The following is a 22438-nucleotide window of genomic DNA, read 5'->3' on the forward strand; positions in this document are numbered from 1 at the left end:
GGTGATTGAGCTCAGAGCCTTGCACATGCTAAACAAGTGCTTTATCACTTGAGCTACACCTCATCCTTTTGTCTTCCTTTAAAAAGAATTCAATTTTTTTCTGGAAGATAACTTTGATCTATTTAAGGGTGGTTTTTGTTAGAGTTGACATTTTTTTAGTTGTAGCTTACTCCTAAGATAGAGTCCCCAAATCTATGGCAGAAGTCTAGATAGTGGTTTTGACTTGTGGAGCCTAGCTCTTACTCCTAGGTTATACCCATACTTCTAAGGAAGTAGCTCTTCTGAGACTTCAGCTGATAGCCTAGGGCATTTAGCAAGGCTTCTACACCTTGACAAGGCTTGAATCCCTACCTCCATTTCCCTAGCAGTGTAAAACTGTTGATATACTTGCTCAGCTCTTTAACAATCATCTGCTTGTTTCCACTTGGTTTCTGAGAGTCCTCTTCTGCTTGTGCACAGCTCAGGATTTTGGAAATGCTTAAAGGGAAAATCACACTGGAATTTTGAGCTAATTCTTTGTAATTCCCTCTACCCTTCTATCCCTTGAAATCCTAGGCTAAAATCCCAACTCTTCCTCCTTTATCTTTCTCACCTTTTGGTTCTTCCATTCTCTTGGAACCACCTTCAGAAAGGTTTCCAAACCAATCATTCTACTGCAATTTTTCTTGTCAGATCCCAAATACCTTTCCATTGCTAACTCCAATGATCAGTTCTTAGTTCTTTTCTTACTTGATCTTTTAGCAATATTTCATCTTTGACCTAGTTGATCACTACTTCTTCCTATAAATTTTTTCCCTTGTCTTCTAGGGTGCTGTACTCTCTAGATTTTTCTCCTAAACTATACCTCCTGCTTCTATTCTTTTGCCAGAGACTCACTCCTTCATTTCCTTCTGAACTTAGCTCAGCTATCACTTCAGGAAAACCTTCTCTAATCATCTTATGATTTAAGATTTCAACCCCATTCTTACCTCACACAATCTGTATTTTTTATTTATTTATCTATCTATCTATTTATTTATTTATTATTTGCATGTTGCTTAGTTTTCCCACTAGAAGTAGTAGGCTCAGTGGAGCAAAGGGATTTCCCTCGCCCCCTCCCCTTTCTTTGTGCACTGCTATCTTCTGGTGCCTAGAGCTGTGCTTGGCACAGTTAAATATACAGTAAATATCGGTGAGTGAGCAAATGCAAGAACAACTTACCACCTGAGAATTCATCAAGTATTTATTGAGTATGACCCTGTTTCAGCTTCTGTACTAATATGTAGTGTTATTGTAAAGACAACAATTAGAAATACCTCCTCTGCACCTGAAGATACCGTAGTTGAAATCTAGTGTAGGTTGGTTGTAGAGCATGTCTTGCTGCCCGCTTCCTGGTCTTGGGGCTGCACATGTGGCTGGGAAGGCACCTGGTGATCAGCCAGGAGGCAGAGCTGTGGGTGGTGACGGAAAAAACAGGCCATCACCAGGATAGATCCAGGACTCTTCCGCCCTCGTGGACAGCTTGTGCCTTCTCTTACAGACTATGAGATGGGTGTGCATGTGAACTCACTCCACTCCTCTGACCTTTATCCTGATTGGCTCCTGTGCAGTATATAAGCTGTGTGTGCTTCCTCAATAAACAAGATCCTGCTTCGACTCATCTCCCTGGCACATCTGATTGTCCTACGCGAGGTTTCTTGGCTCCTTCTGGTCAGGGCGTGCTTTCCCTGCTTCTCCTGCTAGTCAGGAGGAGACGGGCAGCTAAAAACTCCAAAAGTTGGTAACATGGAGAGGCATGTAATTGAATGAAGTAATATTAAAAGTCATTAAGATTGTCCTTCAGAATTCTAAACAAACTTATTATTTATAACTTTTTTGTAAAATATGAAGTCTGCATACTTCATATGGCTTCCTGCAAAATATTGACACCCATTTTGTGGTTTTTTGTATCTTACTTACAGCAAACTACTGAGGAGATAAAGGTTATATCTGATATATTTACACACAAGAAGAGCTACAAAGGGTATCAGCACTGAAGAGTGAAGTTGATGAAATGAGAGGACAAACCTCGGATGACACGTCTGAAATGGTGATTACGCTTTCTTTTTCATTTCTTTATTATCTTCTGCTGCTGGAAAACAGATGTTTTTGTGTTTGTTTTATTTTCAGTGAAACAATCATATTTTCTTCTCTGCAGTGTGTTTTATGTTCTTTCATCTGTTCCTATTAGTCTCTCTTTTGGGGGGGGAATGAGGGTACTGAGGGCTGAACCCAGTACCATTGAGTCACATCCTCAGACCTTTATAATTTTTATTTTGAGACAGGGTCTTGCTATACTCTGAGACTGGCCTTGAATTTATTGGCCTCCTGCTTCACCTCCTGAGTCTCTGGGATCACAGGCATGTGCCCCGGTGCTCAGCTTTATTTTTGTCAATCTCTTTTGAATTTTTTTATTTTAATTAGGATGTTCAACCTATAATAGTTTATGTATGTTGTGAATTTTTAGATACATGTATCTAACATTAAAGAATTTTTTTCAAAAAAAAGTAAGTTTTCCCAAATTATACCTCTGTACCTAATGAAATTCTTTCCTTTTCATGTATGTCCTTGGTATTTCTGTATACTCAGGGCTGTTGTTCAGCCAGAAAGCACTGGCACATTTTCATCAGGCATTGTAATATTAAAATTTTTTCTTGTTGGTAAATAGCTGCTGCCTCAAACTCTCAGAGTAACTTTGTCTACATTGGTCATTCCCCTAGAACATTCTGAATTTTACCAAAATCTACCTCAAAAAAACACTAGCAGTTACTACAGAAGCAATCTCCAGGACTCTGTCCCCATAACTAGTATCTATTCATTATTGTGCTATTAAGTATTTTTAATATCACTTCATTCATATTTATGTATTTTTATATAACTTACATAACCATATATATTTAAATAGTACAAAATTATTGTAGTCTATACAGGCAACTTTGGAATTTATTTTATTCATTCAATGTTAAGGCTTCAAATGGTTTTAAAAAAACAAAGTTTTTTTTTCCCATTAAAGTCAGGTACAGATCAAATGGGAGACACTCTTCCTAACTGCTTAGTGTTCTAAGTAGTGTTGGACACCTTATAAACCAGGCAGTTTCCAGGAACTCCCAGCCTTATTTACTCAGCGGTAAAATGGGGATAATAGTACTTATTTAGTGGATCACTGAAAGAATAAACTGGGTCAGGGCTGGTGTTGTGACTCAGGGGTAAAGCGCCCACCTAGCATGTGTGAGGCTCTGGGTTCAATCCTCAGTATCATGTAAAAATAAATAAAATAAAGGTATTTTTTTAAAAAAAGAATGAGCTGCATCAAATAAATTATTTAGCAAGTGCCTTACATATGAAGATCATCCTGCAAATGGTGACTCTCCTCATCCTGGATCCTTCCATCAACACTTTCAACCAATTCTTATTAACTTCACCCTAATTTCCTAGAATTTGAGTCACTGTGACAAAGGAATTTTTAATTTATTTATTTATTCTTAAGAGGTGCTGAGGATTAAAGCCAGGGCCTTGCACATGGGAGGCAAGTGCTCTACCATTGAGCCACAACCCCAGCCCGCAATAAAGGATTTTGCACACTTAAGCATTGGATTCACGCTGGCAAATTGCCAATTCTACAGCCTTTTTCTTCCACTCCTCACAGTTGTGGAATGGAATGTGATTCTATACCCTCTGCTTTCTTAGATTCCAGTAATCACTTAACAGACTCTAGTTTCTCAGTGGTCTACCTTGAGATGGTTTTTTCTTATTGTTACTCTGTCTTAAAGAATTTAGTGTCAGCTTGCTTTCAGGGTGGTTTGTATACTCCCCAATAATGGGAAAAACAGGTATTATAAATTTTTTTTAAAAAACCTATGTTTTCATAGCCCGACTCTAAGCCAGTACATGTGGTACTGATGTTACTGACCATGACCACAAAAGTTGAATGGCAAGATGGGAGGAGCCCTCTGGAAGGTGGAGGCATTACCTTCTCTTTTATTTGTACAAGGTGAAGTTTAAGAGTCTACTTTTTTAAATCTAACCATTAACTTTTGTTAATATTCTGTTCTAAATTTACTACTTTTTTTGAAAAAAGTTGGAAAAGACAATGTTCATTGGTATTGATTGTTTCCTCAATATTTTACATCAGTGAAGGCAAGTGCAGGATTTGTGGAAAGCACCAATGAGGAATTAGACAAGTGAGTAAGCTTTGGCAGACATTCCGTTGGTCACCATCTGTGCACCAAACAGAAGAGGTGGACCTGATTCATATTCATTGGGAGTTTAGACAAGTAGTTCTTAGACATGAGCTGTCCCAATTTTCTGACATAGTTATACTCCCTACTCCCAAAATATTTTGCATGAATGATTAATTCATTTTTTTCTAACAGAGCACAAAAGTAGTAGCTTACAATACCTGCTTTTGTGTAGTTCTTTGGGTGAGACAGTTGGCACCACAGGGCTCTCAGGACATCATGAGATAGAGATTAAGTTGTTGGCCAAGCCACATTCTCATCTGGAGGCTTGTGGTCCTCTTCTAGGCTCTTGTGGGTGTGGCAGAAGTCATTTCCTTCTGGCAGTAGCAATGGGGTCTCAATGCCTTCCTGGCTATCAGCTCCAGGTCAATCTAGGCTCTTAGAGGTTGCCCACATTTCTTTGCACACCCCCTTACCTCCCATCTTCTGACCAGCCAGGGCACACCAAGTCCTTGCTGCTAGAGGCCTGTAAGTATAGAATCTTGACTTCTTCAGGCCTTTCTATGTAATGTACCCACTAATGGAGATGTGCATCTGTATTTCCACACTTCCCCTTTTCTCCTTGAACCATTTCCCCCTCATCCTTAGAGTAGAAAACATACAACACCTTAAAATGAGTGTGTAGCCCTTGTGTATTTGATATGTGGTCCTCACAGATTCCCCACTGTCACCACCACAATTGATGTCTGTGTTCTACTAGAGAATAATTCCAGAGTGTTCTTTAGGGAAAATCCATCTTCATTTGCACAGATTACATCATTTTTCCCAGGCATTCTCCATTTCAGCACAGTATTTTGTATGCGTTTTTCTTTGAAATTAGAAAATAATGTTGCAATAATAGGAAGACAGTGTCACCATGCACTGAGTAGACATTTGGAAGCATTTTCTAGGTCCAAATACTGGCAGTGCAGCAGAGAAAACAGAACCAAATGCCAATGGTAAATCACGGAGGCTAAATCCTGATAAGAGGCAGACACATAAGGATAGCACCCAATGTCAGGTGGTCAGGTGTGCTCACTCTGAAGTGAACAGTAAAGGGATAGCAACTTGGGATATCTTATGATTTTAGTGGACATGTTGAAGTTGTCACAGTAGCTGTCACTCTTGCAAAGCAAGTTGCTCCCGCAGATGATTATCTGGATGAGCCGTTGCTTAAGACACAGAGACCAAAGCAGGAATTTCTAGGAATTTGATCACATTTCCCAGCAGATAAAACTACAGTAGTCATGCAGGCTGACAACATGCATAATTTGTAATAATATTAATAGTTCTTATTTATGTGTACTCAAAAGCCCTTATAAGGTGATGAAGATATCAGAAGAGAGTGATACCTTGATCATTATAGATATATGAAAGGATTGATACTTAATTGGATTCTTTGTCTACTGGTGTGCTATGTATGAATATATAATGGACATATACATACATATAGGTTTTGTCGTATATTAATTCAGAATCGAAATGATTGTGAAATTTTAAGATTCTAGCTCATTTATTTTTTCATCAAACAGGTTGTAATCTCAATGTATCTTCCAGGAACCAACAGAGGAGCTTGCAGATGGATTGATGAGCTGTTCACAAATTCAGCCTGGGGTTCATGTACCAACTCTACATCCCATGGTAACTGAACCATCATCAGCAGAGTTTTGTATCCATTGTTTATGTGAAGCCACATGCTTTCTCTGGAACCACACAGGTTGCTCTTTGCATTTAAGAGGATTCTTTGAATAGACCTAGGAAACAATGAGGAGAACTTGTTTTCTACAAGTGGAGATAGTGCCCCCAGAGACCATTCATTCATAACCGAAAACATTTTTTGTTGCCACAAGTGGGATGGTGGCATGCTGGCATGTAGTCCAGCAGGTAGAGACAAGAAATGCTGCAAAACATCCCACTGTGCATGACACAACCACACCCCCCCCCCACATCACCAAGAGTTGTCTGTCTCAAATTTCAATAGTCCTGTTGTTGAGAACCATAGATTAAATAAATAAATAAATGAAAGAGACCCTGGACTATTCTGAAATTGGAGGCTTTGATTGAAACTGTCTTGAAAGTTACAGCATTCAAAGGTGAACCCTGACATTATCAAAAATAGCAGAGGCCAGTTTGTCTCAAGTGGAGGTTGATTTACATCCTTCTAGGTGCCTTGAGTTGCTGGTTTAGAAACATAACCACATGTGCCACAATCTTTTGTGGTCTACTGAGATGGAGTGGAAGATGGTTGGCTTCAGGCCTTGCTTGACCATGAAATACCCCAGCTCATGAGCTACTTAAAAAATCAGTGCACACATAGGTTAGCACATAAATTGTCCTGTTCAGATGATGTAAGTTGTACTGAGAAAAATGTGTTCTCAGGGAGGGAAAAAAAACAAAGTGACATGTGAAGAGATAGAAAGGGGCTTGATGCACACAGTGGGCTTCAGTGGTTCACACTGAATCAGGGTGCAGAGCACAGTGTTGTGGCAGCATCTTTCCCTTGTTTCTTTTTATGGAGCACTGTGTGGAGCACTCGTCAGCCTTAGAGGTTCATAGATTTCTGTGAACAACAACATTTCTGTGGATTGCAGGTATCACTCCTTTGATCCCAGAGTTTCTAAGTCTCTGTGCTGGGGCTCCCTCTCCCCTGTCTCCTCAACCTTATCTTTTTGTGGGGCCTGATGCTCAGCAGAGTCAGCAGGAGTGGTCCTGAGGTTGAGAGGAAAGGCCCCTTCACCTAGGATAAGGGTGGCTCTGAAGAGACTCCTCCTCCTTTGCTGCTCTGTTTGGTAAGGTGCAATCAAGACTGTAAACTGGGCTTTTGGGAAGGTGGATACTGTCTAGAGGCTTTTAAACAGGTCCTAAGTGTGTGATGTTCTCTGGCCCTGAATTCTTTGGAGATGAGATTGAGTAAACATCTTATCCTAATTTTTCTTCAAGTATCAAGCTAACTTTCATTGTGGTGAAGATATGAATAAACACCAGAATTTTTGTTGAAAATGATAATGGACTTGGAAATCCATTTCTAGGAACTGTGATCAACATGGTGTTAACCACAGAGCAATGGTAAAACAGTTTTGTTTTTAAATCTATGACATTCTCAGTTCACCTTGGCAAAATTACTTAATCCCAGTAACTTCATCTTAGAAGCATTTTCTGATTCTTGACAACTGATTTGATCTATATATTTTTCACACTTAGCCAGAGACACTGCATTTTGATTTAGAAATTGTGACTGGTCTTGTGGTTAACATTCTTAATCAAGCTTTTGTGTCTGTGACAAAATAAAGGTTAACTTTATTGTGGCCCTAAAATGACTTCAGGTATGAATATGAACGTAGCAAACAGGCTGAGGTTGTAGCTCAGTGATAGAGCACTTGCCTAGCACACATGGGGCACTGGTTTGATCCTCAGCACCACATAAAAATGAATAAATAAAATAAAGGTATTGTGTCCACCTATAGGAGACAATATAGAAAAACAGTATCTCTTATGACATGGAGATGGACAATGATGCATTACAAGGTAATATTAATATTGGATATGCTAAAAAATACAGAGTTTTCTCTTGTCATCTCTACTATCCATGAACATGTGCAAAAATTCAGATCAGTCATTTGTTGGCTTGATATTCCAAGTGTTATCCCATGGTAACTGAACCATCATCAGCAGAGTTTTGTATCCATTGTTTATGTGAAGCCACATGCTTTCTCTGGAACCACACAGGTTGGTCTTTGCATTTAAGAGAATTCTTTGAATAGACCTAGGAAACAATGAGGAGAACTATATTTTCTTGTAGTCTTCTAAACAAAGTGGTATTTGGACAGGGGGCAGAGATTAGTTTCAAATATACCAGAGGGTATGCTAAGACATAATTAGTTTTATTATTTATTTATTATTTATTATTTATTTATTATTGATTTAGTTTTGCAATTTGTGCCTGACTTACTAAAAATGACAAAGCATTTAAAATTTTTAAACAGGTAAAATCTATGGCCAACAGTGATGTATATACTAGAGGAGCTAGGCCCATAATTAAACATGAGCCAAGGCAAATGTTCTTTTTTTGAAGTTAGAATTTGGTTTATGTTAATTTTCTAGAAATGTAAAAGATTAATTTGGAAGGAAAGAATGGAACATTGTTATGAAACTTTCTGAATGTTTCCTATAAATAAAATGTGTACAAATGTCATTCTTGATGCTATTAAACTTAAAATGGTATAATTCAATATAGGTATTCATGTTTAAGTCATTGAATTGAGTGCCTTAAAAATATATTTTATGATTAAATAGTTGTTTTTCTAAGATAAATGGAAATATTACTGAAATTAGGGCACTATCTCATTACATTAGCCTATTAATCTTTTATAAATTGGGTGAAAGCAAGTTGAACATGGGTATTATACTATGATAGGACTGGGAGCAGCTGTGCTGCTCATGGAAGTCCCTGAAATGAAGAACATCCTTCCTCAGTTAGTTACATGCTGTAAACTCCCCAGCAGTGAAAACAGAGCCTCCTTCCTCAGCTAGTGACCCCCACCATGACCAGAAACATTTTCACTGTTGAACTTCAGAATTTTCAACACTGAGGATAAGTAGTATTAAATTTTGGATTCAAGGAAAGTAGTCCTGACTTGCAAATATCTAATTAGCAACACTTCTTTTTTTTTCCTTTGATTACACTAGAAATATTTTAATTTTCAGAAAGCAGAATGCACAAAGAGAACTTAAACGCTTATGTTTCAGTCTTGACACTGAATTTTTGTCTGTCTCATGAAGAACTTTGAAAGAAGTAAGAATCTTCCGACATGATGTATTGGTAATGTGAATTTTCAAGATTTTCATGTCAAGTAGGGCTAAGCTAGGAGCACAGGTGAGGGCCCTCTAATCCCCCAAGCTGGTAACAGAAGATCGTTAAACCTGGCTAGAGCTGGGTGGCAGTTGGGGCTTCAAGAGCCGGACTGGGATTCTTCAACCACTCCTTCCTCTGCCTCTCCAGGGCTCCATGTCATATTTAAGCAGCCCATGCTTCCTGCCTGTAACTTAGGGCCACAAAAACTCAGAGCAGACTCCACTCTAAGCCATAAAAAACAATAAGGCACAGTTAATGGTCCAAAATATGTTATTTCTGCATTCTGTCCCCAAGGGGTCCTCCTAAATTATTACCTAGAAAGAAACATAAAATCGCACCTAAAGCTATGTGTTTCATAGAAACAAAGAAATTGAGCTTTTTCCCCCTGTACCTCCCTGTAATTTAAGGCAGTGGGTCTTCCTAGCTAGAAATGAGGTTGCTTCTCACAGATCAGAGAGGCTGCCCCCTCAGTAGCTTGCACCAGTGTGATATGGACATTTGTATACAGGTGGCTGCAGAATTTGTGGGGCCTGGTGCAAAATGAGCATATGAAACCTCTTGTTAAATATGTTAGTAATTTCAAGACTACAACAGATGTGCATTAACCAAAGGTAGGGAACTTCTGAGTAGTTTGCTGGGTGGCTGCAGAGGTGGCATGTCTGTGGGGCCAGATCTGCACAGGCAGGATGCTCTGAAGAGCAGAAGGACAGGCCCCTGAGCAGACTCCTGCCTTTGCTTGGCCTCTTCAGACAATGGAGATTGTGGGAAGATGAGGAGAAATTGTGGGGCGGCTTCTGAGGGAAAAGGTGGAGTGGACAAGGACAGAATCCTCCACAGTGGTGCTCCTGGTCCTGATGTGCCTGGGGTCCTGGAGGGCCCAAGAATCAGAATTATTTAATTTATTTAATTATTGGGAGGAACAAAGACTCAAATGTGCAAGAGAATGCTGGTATTGAAGAAGGGGTGGACACAAGGCAGGGGTTCTAGGCAGGGAATTATTCTCATTTTATTTTTATTGAATCAAGTGTGTGTGTGTGTGTGTGTGTGTGTGTGTGTGTGTGTGTATTTGTTGCATACATATGAATATATATACATATATTTTATTATTTTTAATGAAGTACAATGCATCAAATTTAGATGAATTATTTTTTTCTCCTAACCTGCTCCTCCCTTTTCTCCACCTTGGTATTTTTTAATCACTGTCCTTCTCATTTATCAAGACAGAAACAGGGAGTCATCTTTGACACCTCTCTAATATCCTATCACTTCTACTATCAGTGTCTCTCTTGAGCCTACACAGGCACTTTCCACTGATGTTACCATTTTTCCTGGCCATGACTGACCACAGCCTCTTCAATTCCTGCCTTTTACATTATGCAGCCAGGAGTTTGAGTCCTTCTTTTGCCACATGTTAACTGGATGACTTCTCTGAACCTCAGTTTCCTCTTCTGTAAAATAAGAATAATACTATTTATTTTAAAGGGTTGTTGTTAGAACTTGAAATGAGAGTAGGGTTTTACCATCATCCCTTGATTTTGCATCCTCAGGCTGTAGTTTAAATATTACTTTTAAAGAAAATTCTTAATGAAAGAGAATTTAATGTTACCACTTGAATTTTGTGCCAAAAATATATTTGTAACCTACATGTATATTAGGACTTCATTTTCCATGTTTCCCTTTGTTTTGCCAGATAATTTTTGCCAACATTGGAAATGTTGGCCTTGTGCAAATCATTGTATTGAATAGTTAAACTGATTTTCAGGTATGAGAATGACCTGGCCCAACACCAGACTGTGGAGGCTGACATCAATGGCCTGCTAAAGGTGCTGGACAAGCTGACCCTGGCCAGAGCTGACCTGGAGATGCAGATTGAGAACCTGACTGAAGAGCTGGCCTATCTGAAGATGAACTACAAGGAGGTCAGAAATTGTTTTATTTCTTCCACACCAAAATTAAAGTTTCAGATTCGCAAATCTGGAGTTAAAACATGGTCTGTTAAAGTGGCCATTTGTTTTTGGATGTGCCTGTGTGTGTCCATTGCTGCTGCTGCTGTTAATAATGGTTTCTACGAAGGTGTAAAAATTAGAGGCACTTTCTGATTTTGTCACTTTCATTATTAGGCAATGAATTATGTAATAAGAATTTTAATTATCTTGATTGGGTGATTTTGAAAAAATATATATGGTATTTCAAAAGTTAGCATTTCTATACCACACATGGAACTCTGATGGGCCATGGTGTATAATAGGGGCTGCTGTAGAGAATGGACAGTGGCAGGAAATTCATAAAGGAGGCCACTCGCACCCTGCAGGCCTGGGCACTGCTTTCAGCCCTCAGGTTGGCAGCTGTAGTGAAATCCCCCAGCAACATGCATGCCAGGCCTCTCCTTCCTGAACAGACAGTAGACTCTCTAGAAGGAGGGCCAGCTAATACTTCTGACCCATATAGATTCTGCAGCATATAGATAGGGTCCACAGTCACTTAAAGGGCCAGTGAAAATATCTTAAAATTTTTCAGCATGCTCAAATACATTGCCTTTTTTTGGTTCTAACAAGTTATGTATGAAAGTAGAATGCATTTTGACACTTAATACGTAAGTTCAGAATACCTTCTCATTTTTCTGATTGCACATGATATAAAGTTACACTGGTTGTGTAATCATATATGCACATGGGGTAATAATGTGTGATTTATTCTCCTATGCTACCTACCCCCATACCCCTCTCCTACTTTCATTGCCCTGTGTCTAATCCAAAGTGTCCCTATTCTTCCTTGGACACCTTCCCTTATTGTGAATTAGAATCTACATATCAGAGACAACATTTGACCTTTGGTTCTTTGGGATTGACTTATTTTACTTAGCATAATATTCTCCAGCTCTATCCATTTACCAGCAAATTCCATCATTTCATTCTTTAAGGCCTAGTAATATTCCATTATGTATATATACCACTGTTCTAGTTGTAAGTTCTTGATGCACTTTGAGTTGAGTTTCTCACAGGGTGAGAAATACGAGTTTAATTTCATTTTGCTAAATATGGATTTCCAGTTTTCCCAGCACCATTGTTGAAGAGGCTATCTTTTCTCCAATGTATGTTTTTTGGTGCCTTTGTCTAGTATGAGATAACTGTATTCATGTGGGTTTGTCTCTGTGCCTTTTAGTCTATACCATTGATCTACATGTCTGTATTGGTGCCAATTCCATGCTGGTTTTGTTTTTATTGCTCTGTAGTATAATGTAAGGTTTATTGATTTCCATATAAACATCACTTTTTTATGATTTTGGTACCAGGGATTGAACTCAAGGGCATTCAACCACTGAGTTACATCCCCAGCCCTATTTTGTATTTTATTTAGAGACAGGGTCTCACTGATTTGTTTAGTGCCTCGTCATTGCTGAGGCTGGCTTTGAACTCACCATCCTCTTGTCTCAGCCTCTGTAGCCACAGGGATTACAGGTGTGTGCCATTGTGCCCAGCTAAACATCAGCTCTTTAGGGATCCCTTTCCTGCCTTGCTCACTGCTGGCTCCCACAGGGCCCCAGATTGCTCTGCAGCATTCATCACATGAATCTGTCTTTGCACACCTGTCCTCTCCACAAGAAAAAGTATTCTACCTTGTATGCCTAATGAGGTGCCTGACATGGAGATGGAGTTCCCAATGTTATATGACTGGTATCTTCACACATAGTCAAAGGTTCTTCCCAACTGTAAGTAAGTGAGCAGATGACCACATACATAAATGAATACTAAAGACACCACTCCAGAGAGTCCATTAACCATGTATGCAGGGGTGCTCACTTCATCAGAGCCAATCCCTTTTGTAAGAAACAAATATTGGTCAGATAATGCCACTCCAGGCAGCCTGACAGAGCCAGGAAGCCAGGTCCCCAGGTCAACATCACAGACCACAAGAGGTATGGAGCAAATGTATGGCAGTGCTGGGGGCAGGAGGACACCCCAGGGGAAGGAATGAAAATGGTATTTGATGGTCATTGGCCCAGGGTCACCTGAGTGGCTTGTCCTCTGGCCCTGGCAGCTCCCTACCCAGTCTTCCCCACTAAGACAATCTGGGCAAGACATGAGGGGGCAAGTGCCCTGTGATGACCAACACAGGCCTAGGGTCGGGGTGGCTCCTTTTTGTGTGATCTTTGTGAAATAAAATATATATGCAAAATACATATAGTATATCTGTGGGGGATGATGAATTATACCATTAATGTGGCTGACACCCACTTCCCAATCAGGACCTGCAGCCTCCCCAGCACCATGGAATCACACACATATTCTTCCTGACCTGCTTGCTCCACCCCTAAGAAGGCCTTGGCCCTGGCTTTTGTTCTCACACCCTAAAGAGTAGTTGGTCTCTCCTGGCTTTGAAGGTGTCAAGGATGGGAACATACAGCACATTTTGCTCTTTCCACTTAGTATTTGTGAGTCATCATCTGGTTGTGTGTGGCCTGTTTACTCACTGTGGCTCCATTAAATGTTGTGCATTAATCTTCCTTTCTGGATATGTATCATGATGGGGTCTTTTTTTCCCTGTTTATTCTTTAAGGTTTCCATACCTGTTATTTTTCTATAAGTTATCTGGTTACCCACTTGCCATAAAAGTAACTTTAAAAAAAACCTTAAAAATAACTTTAAAGAAAACCCATTACCTTGCCATGTTATTGGTTTGCATTCCACTGCTCACTACTAACTGTTATCTAATACCCCTGCCAAGGTTGGAAACCCAAAATCATATGAGGGACAAGGGTGATTAAATCAAATCATTACCAGTGAAATGCTCTTGATTATGAGTTAAGGCCTATCCAGGGGGCCACAATATCTGATGTAGGAGAAACAGATTCTAATATCATCTTAGAGGCAAATGCCCTGAGAGAAAAACAAGAAGACACGACTATCACAATAAGATTGATACAACAGGAGACACAGCAATATTGGATACAATGAGTTGTATCCAGACACCATCAATTTCCTCCGCCAGAAAGTTCTAGAAAACCACCAACTAAAAAGTTGTCTCTGTGGCAAGGGTGGTGAGGACAGGGCACCTATTGGGAAACACAAATCTCTTTTTTTGTGGGGGCTGGGTACCAGGAACTGAACCCAGGGGCAATTCACCACTGAGCAACATCCCCAACCATTTTTTATATTTTATTCAGAGACAAGGTCTTGCTGAGTTGCTTAGGGCCTTGATAGTTTGCTGAGGCTGACTTTGTACTTGCAAAGTTGCCTGTCTCAGCCTCCCCAGCCACTGGGAGTACAGGCGTGTGTGCAGTGGCCTCTCCTGCCACATATAGGGCAAGAAGTCTTTGGAAGCCTGCCATCAATTGGGTGGTCTTTCTTCTAGTGCCCTCACTTTCTGTAATGATGACAGATGCCTTCAGAGGCTCAAAGGTCCTGTGGGGAGAAAAGGTGGTGGCCATTAAGAGCTGCAGTCGATAAATGAACTGGTCTCTTGTTCCTCTTTTCTTTTTTCATAGGTCCCTTAAAGTTTCCTCCTGGTTCAATCATAAAAGACCTGGATGGCTACCTTTAAGGGAATTCCCAGGGCCTGCTACCAATTTTTTGATTTATAATATCTGGAGCAAATTGGAGAATAAATTTGTCTTTTGAAATAAGTTGCCCTTCCAGAGATATAGGATCTAAGTTTGTATATTTTACTAATCTTTTCTTCAATCTTTCTACAAAAGCCATGGGATTTCACCTCAACTCCTTATCAATTGATGCCAATGGCATGGAATAGGTTTCATCCTACTGTTTTTAAGTCCTGCCTTGAGACAAATGATCACATGATCCCTGTGCCACCTTCCAGGTGATTTATCATAATTTCAATGAGGATGCTCAATTGGAACGGCAGAAGGACCCACAGGTATACAGTGTTAGTCATATATTTACATAGATCATCTCCCAAACCTTAGCAGCTTCTGTCTTCTGATGACTCTCTCTGTTTTCTAGAGTCTGACTCAAAATTCCTGTTACATCTCTCTAGATTACTTCAAAAGCCTTAGTCAGATGTGGGAATCCCTCTATATATTCATTAGGGTCATCAGTATACCTTCCTAAATCCTGTTGGAATTGTTTTATATCTTGCATAGAAAAAGGTACCTGCATTCCTACCAGTCCAGATTCTCCATTTGTCTCTTGCAATGGGTATAACCTGGCAATGGGCTGAATAGGGACAGAATTATGATGAGGGATACCAGTATGGCAGTGAGTGGGAGCAGTACATAATGGTGAGTTCAGAGGAGAGTGGGAGAATTCTATTTTGACAGATATATAAAGTATACTGTTGAAAGGAAGGAAGGTGTGGTTTGGGGGGTACTCTAAGCCAGTAATGTTTTGACTCATCATTGCTAGAAAGGTGTCATCAGTGCTGTACATAACACATAAATCTTTTTGATCCCTCAGTAAAAAGAAAGCCTGTATGTAGGGGACTTCTGGCCATTTTCCTTCCTCTCTGCAACATGAATCTACTAGGGAAAGACTATTGTAGTTCAGATTTCCTAAGCATAGTCTATCAACACCCCAGGAGTCCCTCAGCAGTACTGACAGGCAAGAGAGATGAATATATGTAGGCATCCTTCCCATATATTCCATTTTAAACCCAGAACCAGGAGGCATCCCTGTGTGGTTCCTTAAAAATTCTGTGTTTAGAATGTATCTAAGTGTGTATATTTACTTGTGCATCATTTGCTGAACCCTCTGTTGCTGAAGCTGGTAATCTTATTGAAGAAAGATGTTTAGTAATACCCTTATGCCAGCCAGTTGACTTAACTTGGAGAAGTGACTCTTAATCCTTTTGCAGAGAATTTTAAGAGTAAGATGGGCATGATTTTGAAAAGTGGGTGGTAGGGGGGGTGCAGGGGTTTTTGTGTCACTCTGTTGAAAACATAATCCAAAAATAACAATAGGATAAGTGACATAGAAAAGGGCAAGGATCATTGCATTCCTTGGCTTTCCCTTGGAATAATAAATGTGAGGGGACATAGGGTTCATGCAAAAGTACCACAGAGAAAGAACAATAACTACCATTTTGGTGAGGAAAAGACATCAGCTGAGAAAAGTTTTCCTAGCTGTGAGATATCTTAAACTAGTGCCCCATGAGGTGATTTGTACGTAGGTAAAGGTGGTGAACTCATTGCCCTGCAGCTTCTGGGCATAGCCTCTAAAAGAAGGTGGTGTGATGCTCATTACTGAAGAGAGTCAGGGGGACACCATAAGGCAACAGCCACAACAGTGAAGCCTCAATGCTTCTCTGATGGCCTTGCTCAAAAGGATGCCACAAAAAAAAAACAAGAGAGAGTGTACATCTGCATGTCAGCAGGAAGAAAAGTTGTCACTACAGTTATTAACAGGAATAAAAGATGAACAGTGACAACAAAAATGACATCAAGCAAACAGAGCATGGGTGTGACATATGGAAGAGGTTTTGGCAGAGAAAAGGAGTACACAGAGAATCCCAAAACAAAATGCAAGATATTAGAGGCTAAGTTAGTTATTATCTCAAACAGAGCTGGGAGAGGAACAGGGTGAAGTTCAAATGCTTGCCCTGTAGATGGCTGTCAGTCTGAGTGGAAGCACCAGGTTAGATGTCACAGGAGAGTGAGGAGTTGAAGCTTCAAATCTCACTTCTTGTGACCCAAAGAAAGAAAATTTGAAGTCAACCCATGCAAGATGACTTTTCTTTTCATAAGTAAAAGTAAAGTAAGACTCAAATAAAGAGCACTCTCAAGAGAGTACGTCAGCTCCCAGCATAGAACGACAAAGGAAACAGTGCTGTCTCCAAATTCATTGGTGTTTTATGGTTGCCCTGAGAACTGGGTCCACCTTCACCATTCTTTCAATTGCCCCACTCCTTCATGTCAAGAGTAGAGTTTTTGACCTTAGGTGGTCAAAACTGTCATGGTGGCCATCCTATTAAGGGGGGTCCTTCATTTACAAATAAATACTATGCTAGTATGAGTATTGGGGTCAATGGCCAGACAGAATTTAACTTTTTTCTCCTGCAATACTGAGACAATTTCTCTTCTGATATAGATTGAGATACCTATGGCCATAAATTCTAGCTTTACAATAACCCCAACAGATCCTGTCAAGAGTTAGTAAGAACTCCATTAATTTTTCTTGGTGTATTTCTTAATTGGCTTCCTCTGTTCTGATTATTTGTATACTATTATCTGTTTACTCACTTGCCTTAAATGTATTTAAAGAAAGTCTTAAAAACCACATAAAGAAAACCCATGACATTGCCCTGTTATTGGTTTGCATTTCAATGCTCACTATTAACTGCGATCTAATCTCTCTCATCTCCTTAGAGAACTGACAAAAATGATATTCTTTGGTTTGGCAGATAGAGGTCAGAGGAAGGACCCTTTGCCTTGGAGCTAGCAGGCTACATCACAGGTGAACAAAATTCCCCTGCCTTCCATAAAGGCCAAACAGGAAAGCAGGTAGAGGCTGGGAGTCAGCCACAGAGACAGCTTTGACAGGATGCCCCTCCTTACACTGTAGACCAGCCAGATTTCTTTAACTTGATGAAGTTCCTCGCTGATCTTCACCAGCCCCAGGGGCACATTGGACACAAGTCCCCACAGATAAGAAATTAAAGCAGAGCACTAAGGGGGCTGGAATGCAGGTCCCACCACCCTGGGTCAGAGCTCCTATCTAGAGCTCCTATCTGCTGAGTGACAAAGAGCCAGGCACACGTGGGTACTTGCTTGGGCAGGCACCAAGCTGTGGCTTCACCAGACTGAAGTTCTGATGGAGTTGGTGTCTGGTACAAAACTTTAATTCAACTATTAGATTTAAAAACAGGAAAACATATGTCCTAATCAATAAATTGTTTGCTTTATTGACAATACTATGGTACAAAATTCTGATTTTTTTGAGATTTAAAAAATTTCTTGATATTAAATATTATTACAGCATAATATTTAAAATAATACAAAATCAAACATGGCATTCAGAGTTCTCACATTTTCCACCAGGCTAAAAATTTTTATTCATATATATTATTTGTATATCTTTATGGGGTATATCATGGCAATTCAATATAGGTGTACAAGTTTTATCATGTAACATTGATGTTACTTCCAGGGAATCACTGTAGTGTAACCTGCCTTTAGTTTTTTTGTGATGAATGACTTTGCATAGAATTCATACTGTGGCACAGTCAGAGAGACTGTCTCTGCATTCCCTTCAAGAAGCGGGACACTGTAGCATTCCAAGCAGGCATTGATGTAGGACAGATGAGGCTGGACACCTGAGGAATTTGCAGGAAGTAGGTTTAAACTACAGCAATCCAAAGGGGCTAATGCCAAACAATCTCTGGACTCCGTGTCTGGAAATTCTCTGAAATTTCTACTCAGTGGGTGGCTACACAACACAATGGTTAACATAACAGTTACTTTTTGTTCCATGTTCTTAGAAAACAGAAACTTACACATCAACAAACTTGATTGGAGACCTGAAAATTTTTTAAGTTATAGATGGGCACAGTACCTTTATATTCTTGCTTTATTTTTATGTGGTGCTGAGAATCAAACCCCATGCCTCATGTGCTAAGCTGGTGCTCTACCATTGAGCCACAACCCCAGCCTTGCAGGCCTTCACAAGAAAGAAACCTGGCCTTCACAACAAAGAGGAGCTCAAAACACAATGAGCACTCTAGAAATCCTGCTGACTTCTTAAAAATATATTCTTGACTAGAAGAGAGGCTTATGTGTTACAGTTAAAGTGGGGGATCTTTGGGGGACCACATCATTACCCCCTTGGATGCTCATTATTTAATCCTTTAAATCAAAGAGCATCATTATCTTCTTGCTTTAAAGCTTTGTCTAATGTCTATTGTAGTTGTTGTTTCTCTCTTTTTTTAACAGCTGCTTCTATAATAGACCCACTAGTTTTAACGTAAAGGGAAAACAAACATGGAAGCAATAAACAAGTTAACAGCATAATCCCTTCTATATCAATTAAGCTTTTGAATCTACTAAGAATAGGAAACCATCCTCCAAATAGTGAGCTTGGACCCCAACTATAATGCCCTTTCAGGTTTGAACTGGTAAATGGGTTAGTTTTCTCATATTGTTACCTATGTGTTTGATTGTTATCTGTCCTAGAATCAATGCAAAAGAAAGGACTATATGACAGAAGTAATGGGTGGCAATTAATCACACTGTAAGAGCCAACTTAGAGGATAAAACAGTCCATTTTCCTATTGGTTAGTTTATCTTCCACCTTGTGTTGATCAGCCAGCCCCCAGGTAGCTGAAGCAGGGCTGATGTTTCCTCAAGATTTGGACGTGTGCAGGCTAGTCAGCTTCCAGTGTGACTGGAGCAGGGCTGGTGTCCTTCTGAAAGCTTGTCTGCTGGTTCTTTATTCCTGATGCTCAGCTGAAGGGGTGCAAATTAAGGAGGGAAAGTTGCAGAAGAATGGATGTGAGAATGAGATTCTATTTTTGGGAGGTTCCAAAACAGGCCAAAAGGAACAAAATATTACATAATGTATACCTGCGTAGGTATATATACATGTATTCTGATAGTTGGTGACACTAAAGAAGAGTAAGGGGTTGTGGACAGTGCTCCATGTGTGTGTGGCAGAGGTGGGGCATATCCCAGGAGGCTTGAAATATATAGATTTATCTCAATGTAACTTTAAACAAATTTGAAAATATAAATATAAACATATAAAATATAATATCATGATTCTGATCCAACATCTTATGCTTTGGCTTATGATCTTCCATATATTAATATTTCATCTAAAAATGTAAATTTCAACTCCCTGCCTCACAGGAATATTGCCTTCTAAAAGTCCATTTAGTCTAAATGAGTTAACTTTAATCTCAGAATATATTTCTGCATGGAAATAATGCTGAATGCCAACCTGGCTCCCAAAGTTTAGATAGTTCTCAACAGCTTTATTTACCTCTGGCTTATCCTTCTCACCATATTTACTTTACCAGATGCAAACCCAAAGTTGTACCTAGTGCTGTACCCTGGTCAAGTTCACCCAGGTAAGAGGGATTTGAATCCAGCTCTACCCACTCTGAAGTCTTTGCCTCTCCTCACAGGACCCTTTAGCAAGACAAACTTCTATTTTTTCTTTTCTTGATAATCTCTTGGAAGAAGCCAATGTCAGGCTAAATTTGGTAGATCTAGGAGGGTATTTTCCAAAGAGGCTGCTTTATCCCAAGTCCAGGTGGGTAGAGTCCGGTCACTCTGGCTGTCCTCAGCCTGCTACAGTGTATCTGCGTCTCACACCACTGCCCCAGAGACCTAGTGTCCAGTGACCCTGTCTCCAAGAGCCAGAGTCTCCTCAGGGAGGAGTGGGGGATGGGAGAAGGAGACAGGGTGGGAAGCTCAGGAGAAAGAACCAGAAGATGCTCCCAGGCCTGGACTCCCAGAGCCACCAGAGAGCTCTCTCTAGCTTGCCCCACAGGGTCAGGTCCAAACCTGACCAACAGCCCCCAGGCTCTGCCCCACCCCTCACCAGTGATCTGGACCTACCTAGCCCCGCCCACTGCCTGCTGTAAGGACTGCAACCTTTATTTAAAGTACTCACTTTTTACCCTTGGATGAGTTCCCTGAGTTAGCACCGCAACTCCTCAAGGGTCCTGAAAGACCAGTGGATGGTCCTGGGGATGAAAGGCAGGAAGCATTCAGTGGACTCTGGTGAGGCGACTGTGATGGAGAATGCCCAGGTTCCCAGCTCTTGTGGTCTTGGGCACAGCAGCAGCCTTGGGGTCAATTCACTGCAATGCTACCATCATGGAATGGCGGCATCTGGTAGCAATAGCAGCTACATGCAGCTGCTTTGGGCATAGGGCATCAGGCATCAGAGGTCAGGAGTTGAGTATTGGTGTGGGGTGGGGGTGTCTGTGGAGGTGTCAACATCCGGCTGTGATTTGGGAGTTCCCTTGCTTCCTACTCATGGTGGCAGTGACAGTGGAAGAATCCAGAAAGAGAGGTGTCAACAACAGAGGCATCCAGCCTTGAGTCTTTTTGTCCTGCCATAGTGAGAAGGGTCCAGCATCACTTGCAATGAAGTTGGCCCCAGTGCTGAGTGTCACTGTCTGGTGTCCATGTTAAAGTCTGGTGGCAGCAGAGTAGAGCTCCAGAGTCTGGCAGGGGCAGCAGCAACACTCAGTTGCATCAGGACTCCAGGCTCGGTATAGGGGTAGGGCGTCAGGCGTTGTGTAAATGGCAGTGACGGTGGGGCCTGGGTGGGCAGTCCAACTCCAGGGCAATGAAGGTGGCATGCGGTGGCCACGTAGGGAGTCCTAAGGCTGGAGCCAAGAGCGTCAGGGCTGGCAGCGGTGGCAAGGGCGTGGGGCAGTGGGTGTCAGAGTGAGATGCTGACCAGTAGCTGGGATGGCCTCTGTGGTGGCAACTCCAGGCCTTTGTCTTGCTCCTGGCAGAGTGGCCTGCTCAGGAAGCAACATATGGGAGGCAGCGGTACCCAGGCAGCTGCCCAGGACCTTATGCTATCCCCATAGCCAGGCCTGTACTGGCCATGAGCCCAATGGGCAGCTGCTTGCCCCACCCCTGATACGGCCTCTGCAGGGGCACTAGGCCGTCTGCCAGGTTGGGCTGAGAGACAGGACCCCACCCTCCCCATATACTGAGAACCACAGCCGAGTAGGAATGACCCTGGCATTTTATAAATAGGATTGGTTGATAGGCGAGGCATTACTATCCGCCTCGGACGCTACTTTGGAGTTCTCACACTACTTTGGAGTTCTCGTGGGGATTCCCGGGGACTCCTGGAGAGTTCCCATTGGTTGGGGAAGTGCAGGAGGAGGGATTTCCAGAGGATATTTCCGGCTACTGGTTCTTGAACGAGCCACGTGGCGATCAGGAAGAGTTCCTGGGAGCGTGCTGGTGGAGTTCAGAAATAAAGTTTGTTCCTGCTTCAGTGGCTCGTGATTTGTGCCCAGCCAGACTGTGGCATTTGGTGGCCCATGCAGGGAATGCCTGAAGCTCAGGGGTAAGTGAATTGCTCACCCCTAAGGGAAGGCGAGAGAATGGGTGACCATTTTAAAAAACAATGTGTTCTTGTTTTGATTTGTTTGTTTTTGTTTCAAGCTGCCTATTCCTAGAACTTTCTCAGGCAAATTGGGAAAAATGGTTGGCTCAAGTTTTGAAGTTGTTAGCCCCTGAGGAAGAGATAGAAATAGACCACAAATGCACATGTCAAGAAAATAGGAAAATTGATACAACGATTTTTTGTTCCGTTTTTGTTTCATTCTGTTTTGGTTTTGTTTTGTGTTATCTTATTGAGTTGGGTTATCTTTATAGTAGATTAGAAATTATTAAAAAACAAACTGAAAGAGTGTTAAGTAAATT

At 41.0% G+C, this 22438-nt stretch overlaps 1 pseudogene; it reads left to right on the forward strand.

Moving 5' to 3' along the window:
- Positions 1 to 22438, forward strand: part of LOC143642057 (tripartite motif-containing protein 44-like) — a 58233-nt pseudogene that overhangs the window by 14330 nt on the left and 21465 nt on the right.

Source organism: Callospermophilus lateralis, chromosome 1, assembly GCF_048772815.1.
Source record: "Callospermophilus lateralis isolate mCalLat2 chromosome 1, mCalLat2.hap1, whole genome shotgun sequence".
Taxonomy (NCBI): domain Eukaryota; kingdom Metazoa; phylum Chordata; class Mammalia; order Rodentia; family Sciuridae; genus Callospermophilus; species Callospermophilus lateralis.